The following is a 9,562-nucleotide window of genomic DNA, read 5'->3' on the forward strand; positions in this document are numbered from 1 at the left end:
TTTTATTACTCGCACAAATATGTCGGTTTAATCGCGAAACTTCGAAGAATCATAACTTCTTTATACGATTTCGGATTTTAGAGTTCTTTATATGTACAGAATCCTTGTCACATATACTGTAACTTTGATTAACATTATTCATCCTAAATAATCTTCTATCAAAAAATCATTTTATCGCTCATTTGTCTAGCCCGAATCTGCGAGCGTTAGATTAACCCCTGAGAATACATGGGTTTTGAAAATACGCTAACATAAAGTTGGTTTGTAACATCCCAAAAATGATAACATAAAATTTTATTTTTAAATTAATAAATAGTTGATACATATCATTTCTATAAAACCATGGTTATCAAGATTTAGTAAAACATCATCGAATCAGAGTAAATCACAGATGCGGAAACATGTGGTGTGTGGCTTGCACCCATCCCGAGCTCTTCTATTGAAAACTGAAGTAGCTGAAACATAAACTGAAAACCTTAAGCACGAAGCTTAATGAGTTCCCCAAGATACCACATACCACACATACTAGGCCCCCGCCCTCCTTTGGGCCTCGCCCGGTCTCGAGTCCCACTTGGCCTCGGGCCCCACCCGACATCGAGCCTCGCTCGGATTACAAATCTGTTCACTACTAGAAAAACAGCCTTTTATGACGCGCAATGCATGTCGCAAAACGCTAAGACGACGCGCAAATGCGTGTCAAGGAAGGCCATGTCATAACGAGAGACGACACGCTTTTGTGCGTCGTCTATTTACGACGCGCAATTACGACACGCATTTACTACGCGCGTTTACGACACACATTGTGTATCAAGGAAGGCCCTGTCATAAAGGAAGATGACACACATTTGCGTGTCGTAACCTTACGACGCGCATTTACGACTCGCATTGCGTATCATTAAAGCCCCTGTCAAGAAAGGCCATGTCGTAAATGAAGATGACATACATTTTTGCGTATCATAATTATAAATGTTTAAAAAAATATTATTTATATATTTACTAATTTTCAAATTAAATTTGTATTTAATGTCTCATAATAGAAAATAAAATATCATATACAAAAAATACAACTCATTGCATAAAATTTAATGTCATACAAATAATCGTTTCATGGAAATATAAAACAAATCAATAGAAGTTGTAACAAAAATTTACAAACTAATTAGATACAAGAAATATAAAAAAATATACCCTCAAATGCTTTTCAAAGTCTAATCTCCATGTCAGCTCTTCAACTCACTTCTCCAGTTTGTCCTTAGCTTCTCTAAGGGCTCCAGCATCTCTTGCAGCCTGTGACAACATATTATAATTTTTTAATTCTATTTATTCTTATAATTCAAAGCATTTAGATAAAATTGTATTATATAATACTTAGATTTTTTTTACAGAAAATCCACTCACCAGCTTCAACATTTTTAATTCTTTCCTTGCTACCTTTGATCTCCATAGACATTGAAGTGTAAGATTTGCTTTATGCTTATTCACCCTTGTTTCTAATCATTTTCTTAAATACTTTACAAACATAATTCATCCATAGTACCTAAACTATAGTTGCAGCCTTGTTTCTTATTCTTCTTTTGAACTCATCTCTTGTAGCCACTGCTCTAAGCCTAGTCTGAACAAATACAACAGTTCCTTAAAAAACATACTTGATTTGCTCAGTAGTTCCACAAGAATAAGAAACAATAATCACAAACCCAATATAGCCCATGCAAATTGTGTTTTAGTGGCTTTCTGAACCTACTAGCACTAGATTTTTCTAAAACAATTATTATGAATTGAAAACAACAAATTTTGACCAATAGTGACTCTTTATTTACAAAACCAAATAAATGAAAGTATAAGATGATTACCTGTTTCTTTAGTAACTTCCAGGCTTCCAGCAAGTTTTTTATGAATGTCAGCCATGTCACTCAAAACACCCAATTCCATATCCTTCAGGTACCTGCATCAGAAACAAACTCCCTAAAATGAAACACATTCTTTTTTGTAGACCGACACTATATTAAAATAAAAACCATATAGATCAAACAAAATAGACCCAAACAACCTTCAAAACAGCTCCAGGGGTAAAAATGTCATAAAATGGCAAGAGACAGTAGGGTGCCATGTATGAACTGAGAAATAAACACATCATTGAGAGCACCAGTAGCAGCTATCCCAACAAAAGCCACCTCCAACTATAACTAAATAGACCAATGTTTCGGTTCAACTTTGTGATAAGATGCCCGATTGAAATAATAGACTAATGGTTTCCTAAAGAAAGGGCTAATCAGAAAGAACATGATATTTATTACTTGTCCTAACAAAACAAATTGGATGCATGCATGTTAATTAGTGACGTCGTGAAACTGACCAAATTAGTTTGATTGTTTGTGCCATTACACACCTGCTGAAACAACGACTTCTGATAAGAGGTGTTCCATATAGGTTGGTATGATCTATAAATTTTTGATCAGGTAGACTCTCTTCTTTGGGAGTTGTTATATATGATCTATAAATTTCTGACATATCTTTTGAACAACAATATGATAGAAAGATTGTGTACCTGATCATCGGAAAAATCATTTTCTGCTAAGAAGGTATGTGCTTCTTGCAAGATTTTAGTAGGTTGTTGATATTTAGCAAATTGTCATTATAATATATAACTCAATAGGTGGATACTGATGGATGTGTTGATCTTGGTGGCCTTTTAAGGGTTACAGCAGGCTATGGAAGAAAGGGTATACTACTTTAAATTCCTATCCATTTAGTTTGTATTATGATACTTGTAAATGTTATATACCCTGTAATAGGGATAACAAACTCCTTGAGTGCTTTTTCACTTGTTACTTCAATTAATTCTCCAATACCTTGAGCAGTCTGTTCTCTCAATTCTGCAGACCCGCTTATTAGGCCCTGAAGGTATATGGGAAGCAATAGTTGAAGAGCCCTTGGGAGACATAACCCAAGTATAGCAATTGGTCCACCCTATATGTCCATCAACAAATATTTATTTGTCTAAGTTAATTAACAAAGAAAAATCATGAAATAATTATTATTGAATATAAAGTGAATATATATATATATATATATATATATATATATATATATATATATATATATATATATATATATATATATATATATTTAACCTTCTTCTTTCTACGTTCCTTGTCTCTAGATGTGGATACAACATCACGAACTAATTTTATATATGATGGGAGAACTTCTTTCGGGACTAAACCAACAACTCTAGACAGTGCTTCCCAGGCAGCCTGTAATGTATTATATATAATATAAATGATGAAGTTTTATATAAAAAAATGGTAACAAACAGTAAGATAAATAAAAGCCAACTTAGCATGGAAATAGAAGCAACTTGAGAAATTCTGATATCAAATACGCAGTCCCTTCATCATCAATTACCAACACCACAGTTTCTGTAGCCTTCTTTGCAAGATTTTGGACCTCCTATATTACAAATAAAAGCCAACTTAGCATGGAAATAGAAGCAACTTTATCAAGATCACTATGGGAATGTGAATGTCACAACTTCATACCGCATGATCATCATCTCCCATTGCAGAGAGCAAAGCTTTAAGAACTGTTGAAAGATGGACATTTAAACCAGCACCTGCAACCTCCGCAACAGCTCCTATAGCATGTGCATTGAAAGCACTGGAATGGAAACCATGTTTTCATCAACAGTTAGCATATCATTAAAAATGGTACATACGAGATAGATTTCACTTTTAAAAGTATGTATCTGTGTCTACAGATACATAATTAACATCAGAAGTAGAGTATAGAGCAAATGATAAAAGGTATTTTAAAAGTATGTATAAGTACCTTGTACAGAGTACTAAACGCAAGCCATGCAGATTCACGAACCTCAACCTCACTGTAAGAGAGATAGATTTCACTTTCACATATCAAGTACTAACCGAAACAAACAAACAGAAGGAGAAAAAGGTAAAAAATAAATGTACCTATCACATAGAGCTGTATGAATGGTGGGAATAAGATCATCCATGAAACTTAACAAATGGGTCCTACCAGCACTAGCCATCACTTCACTCAGTCCAATACAGACACCCTGTAAATCAAGGAAACTGATAAGGGTATGTGTCCACCAGTATGTGTCCAGCTCCAAGTGCAGCCTCACGTACAAATTCGTTTTCATCCGCAAGACCTGATGACAAATGTGTGTTAGATTATATTAATTATATGCTCAAATATAGAAAAGTGAAAAATCTAATGTGTGCCTAATGTTGATCCTACATATTTCATGAAAATTCACCAAAAATAAATTAACCCTGAAATTTACATATAAATAGTAATGTTCATAGTTCATACCGACAATGTTTTTGCCCCCATAGTAAACATTTGTTGCATCAACAACCGGATACACACCTTCTCCAAATACATTTTTGCATAGATCCAAATGATACATGTTAATTAAAATAATAAAATCATGAAACTTGGATTTTATATTAATGATTAAAATGTGTCATATGTTGATATGTACATGCCTTATGTCAATCTTTGAAGAACAGATGCTATCATTTGAAGGTGCCACCTGGAAATATGCAACTTCACTACAAACTTGGAACCACCATAACCGGTCAGCACATTCATGCACATTTGGCTTTGTCTTTTTCAGATTTTCTTGGTTATACGATTCAACATCTGCTCCATAACTTCCTATATAATATTCCTTCACGTATTTTGCATACGCTTTCTGCACAAGATTTTCAAACAGATTTGTAAGTCAATTACAACTAGATCCTCTCCAGCCTTCTTAGCTTCAGTCATTGGGGTGCAAAGTTTATCTGGATTCCCATATTGAAACTATAAAGATTCAAATATCATGTCACATTAATATACATCAGCGAAGAGATTAAATATATGTGTAAAAAAAAATACTTACAGCTATGGATGCAACCTCTGCTAGAAAATACAAAAAGTCGCCATCTATTTTCAGCTGAAAAAGGATATTTTAGTAGTCAAACATGACAGTTCATAAAGTCAAACACTGTCCCCATATCTATTACATGAGTAGCACCAAATTTGGTCTTCAATGCTTTACTATTTGATGCAAGCTTTTCTTCAACAAGTTGAGTAACTTCTTGTAATACGGCTTTACATTCAGGTCCTGCTGAGTCACCAACCTGCCATTATGTATGTAATCACAAAAATGGTGAAATGAGTCTTAAAATAAAGAAATATGTTTAAAAATTTTCATCACATGTTGATCAAATTCAGTGAAATTGTAAACATCATTAACTACAGCAGAACTTGCAAGACTCCCACATGTGAGATGAGGGAACTTCAAACGAAACCATGCACTAAGAGCTCCAACATAAGAAACGCCAAACAAAAACCATGGATTTTCAATTTTTGTTCTGTTGAGTTTTGAGTTTAATGATTCCTACAAGATCATGGAGGCTAAAATGTTATGAAACTAAACCCAATATTTGAATTACTCAAAATAAATTCATCTATAAACCTGATAAAATTGACGGAAAGCAGCTAAGTCAAATAATGTCTGCTTAGATGAAAGAAATTTGAGATTTTTAGTAGTTAGAGATTTGAATGGAGAACTCTTCCGTAGTATCGATGCTCAAGTCCGGCATGGTGTCTTTTTTCTTTGGAGCCATCGTCGTTGCCCCATAACTTCGGAGATGGCGTGCCTAATGTTGCCTTGACAGACGTCAACGACCGGGAATGGCAAGCAACGATGGTCGAAGTGCGAGGGAAGAAGTAGGCGGCAGTCAATGTCGGGAGGGGGAAGGAAGAGCGGCGATAATTAGGGCAAGAGGGAAAGGAGAAAAAAAGGAAGGCGGAGTTTTTAATTTTTTAGGATTTCATTTCCCCCTGACTATTAGAGGATGGAACGCGCGTTCCATTAAAATTTATAAAGCGACATCCTTAGACGACACACATTTTATTATAGGTGCCCTCCGTGTTTTTTTTTGTTTAGATACTAATTTAAGGGCACGCAATAATGCGTGACCTAAATCCTTAAATTTTTTGAAGAGATGACACTTTTTTAATGTCACTTTCTTTTGCGTAACATAAATCAATGAGTGTCATGGTTTGCGCGTCGTAAAAGGGTCTTTTTCTTGTAGTGGTTATTCTCAGGCCTCGCCTGTAACTGGGCCTTGCCCACTAAACACATACAAAATATCACATAATCATGCTAACACATAAAATGATCATAAACAATAGTATATGTTCTAGTCATCGGGCCTCGCCCGACATTGAGCCCCGCCTGATACATACATTACCGTATAACCATATAATCATATAGACACATAACCATCCTAGCACATGCAATAATGACAAAGACTATAGCATACCATACGGTCATCGGGCCTCACCTGAAAATCATAAAACACATACAAATAATTAACATATGATATTCTCCTCAGGCCTCGCCCAGTAAGCATATCATCATATAACGCGCGCAAGAGTCGAACAAACATATAACATCCTAGCATAAAACCATGGGCCGACATTTGTGCCTTCGACCCGCTAAACCTAATGAGGAGACTCACCTCGCACTGTCGGAACACACACACGATCCCTGGATGCTGTATGACAGATTCCACGAACTGTCTATAACAAAACAACACCCAATCGATATCCAATACTCCATATTTGGGGTAAAATGACCACTTTACCCCTAGCCTAATTTGATCAAAATCCACAATATAAAAGGCCTCACACTAACTAATCTTCCAAGGCCCACTAGTGGCCCACTGATGGCCCAATTTTCCAAAGCGGCCCCAAACCCCTATAATGGGCCTTACCCTAAAGCCCAATAATTTCCTTAGTCCAAAAGCCTACTTTCAGATGACCCAATAAGGCCCAACGCAACTAGGTCCATGAAATGGCCCAAACCGAGGCCCAAAGATGCGAAACACATTCTGACCAAGTATGCAGGGCGTACTCAGCTGTACGCTGCGCGTACACGCTTGATGGCTTGTACGCTACGCGTACAGACTTGTACGCCCAGCGTACTCCTCTATTAAGTCAACTTTTTCCATTAAGCACTTAATGCTCAAGATCAGGAGTCCAAACCATAGATGTACTTCTTAAAGGATGTCTACACCCATAAAGTCATTGACTTGATGACTTTACATGCCTCAAAAGAACCCAACATTAACTTAAAGCATTAATCTTTCACCAAATGGACACCAACTCATACATGGGGGATTCCAAACCCTAAAGAAGGCAACTTTATGCATCAAGAACCCCAGAAACACCAAGAGTGGCAACTCATAGCTCTTGGAGTGGTACCAAACCACTAGATCTCATTCTTGGGACCAAAATGAACGAAAAACTCATACATGCTACATCTAAGACATCCATGATCAAGTTTATAGCTTTTTAACTCAAACAAGCTGGAAATGAAGCCCATAATCCAGATCCATAAGCTCTTCCTTGATCCCCATCCTTGCACCAAACTCCATCTTCTTGGAAATGAACCAAACACACCAAATATGGACACATGAGCTCAAAGTACCATCATGAAGGTTAAAGATCAATTTCTAGGGTTTTGAGGACTTGGACTGTGACAACCCGAAATTTCTAACTTGTACATTCTTCATTTTTATCAAAGTTAACCTCATTTTGCTATTTTGTAATGAAGTTTTGGGTCTATATGAGTGCATTAGACTTAGTATAACCTAGATATGAGTCTTGGGAAAGGGTTAGAATGTGGGTAGCATCACAAAATCAGGCCAAACACACCAAGAAAGGTGTGTGCGGCCGCACACCCGAGTGTGCGGCCAGCCAGCCGCACACAGCCAACCGCACACCCATCTTCCAGCCGCACACTCACCCTTATATATATATATATATATATATATATATATATATATATATATATATATATATATATATATATATATATATAGGGTGACCCCCTTTCACTCATTCCTTTCATTTGGCTGCACTCTACTTTCTCTCACTACTTTCTCTCTCTAAAAACTTCATCCAAGAACACTCTAAAGGCCTCAAAAACATGAATTACTCCATCATTCAGCTTGTTGTGCTGGTAAGACATCTTGATCTAAGCCTAAAACTCTTCATGTTCTTCGTGTTCTTCATCACTTGAAGGTGTACGGCCGCACACCTTCATAAGGTGGCCGTACACACCTTAAAGACTCTCCAAGGTGAGAGTTTGGCCTTCATTTGCTAGTTGGACTTGGTTTTGGCCTTGAAACACCCGAAAATCGACATATTGGGCATGAATGAAGAGTGTACGGCCGCACACCCCTATGTACGGCCGCACACTCCCTTGTACGACCGCACACGCCCTCTGTACGGCCGCACACTCCTGTGTGCAACCGCACACACATGCTGACCGCACACCCTGGCCGCACACACACTCTTTTAGCCGTACACCTCCCTCGTTTGATCATATAGGGTCCCGACATGCATTTCCAAGTCTTTAGGATGGTTTCCCGTCATGTGGGGTCATGAAACACCCAAATTCTAACACACATATGCGTTATCACATGTTAATAGGATCCACTTGCGTACGAAACACCGGTTGACACTCAGCATTCGTAACCGATCATACACCCAGATCCTACGTCAAACAGTGAGTTCATACCCCTTAATCGACCTTTTAAATGATTTTAAATGCTTTTATAGGGGGGAATACAAGTCGAATTATTAAGTTATTACATCAATCACATGTGATTAATAACTGTCAAGTTAATAGATTTCATACTTTTTAAACTATATTATCAAACAAATGTTTTCTAAACTCTTTTCAAACTCTTTTAAGTTATTAAACCTTTTACTAAAACTCATTTAAACTTATATTATTGTCAAATTCATGTCTATACAGATATATTTATATAAGTAAGATTTGAAGGACTTAGGACTGATAGCTCACTTTATTTCTTGTTCCTTGTTTGGTTGTGGACGTAGAGTATCATGTTATTTGTCCGAATGTCGTTGAAACCTTAGTTATATATCATGTATATGTGCTTAGATATAAAGTTTTTTACTTCAGTTCAACACCTTTGGGTGCAAAGGCAATACAAACAACATCACTAGTAAGCTATAACAGGTATAGTTTAAGAGATTACTACTCACTATTACAATTACAACGAAGCTTACAAGAGTCAGTACATTTACGAGTCGACAAACATACTATAACGAAATACAATACACACTAGTCACTATATAAGAGAACATACTATACACTAGTACAGAGAGAACATTACTACGATATGATATACTTTACAAACATACAAATACGATAACTAGAATGTGACATACTATTTTCGGATACAACAAGACCGTGTTGTATCATTTTGTAACCAGAGTCTCCTGGAGGGAGAGCGGGCATTGTGTGTATAGATCTATACGGGACATAAACTCCCACACCCCGACTGCTAGCTACAGTCCCAGCCGATAAGGCCAAGGGGTGACAAAATGTCACCTCACTACATATGACACCGGAGGGTCATCAATTATTCAGTCGTCGATCCGGTGTCATCAATTATTCAGTCGTCGATCAGCATGGTTACATACGAGTTCACATTCAAATCTTTAATTA

The 9,562-nt window shown here is 36.8% G+C and overlaps 1 pseudogene; it reads right to left on the minus strand.

The window, feature by feature from the left end:
• Positions 1-4,082: 4,082 nt before the first annotated feature.
• Positions 4,083-6,474, minus strand: LOC145113073 (putative serine protease EDA2; annotated as a pseudogene).
• Positions 6,475-9,562: the final 3,088 nt, after the last annotated feature.

Source organism: Lactuca virosa, chromosome 5, assembly GCF_052849685.1.
Source record: "Lactuca virosa cultivar CGN04683 chromosome 5, Lactuca_virosa_CGN04683_v6, whole genome shotgun sequence".
Lineage (NCBI taxonomy): Eukaryota > Viridiplantae > Streptophyta > Magnoliopsida > Asterales > Asteraceae > Lactuca > Lactuca virosa.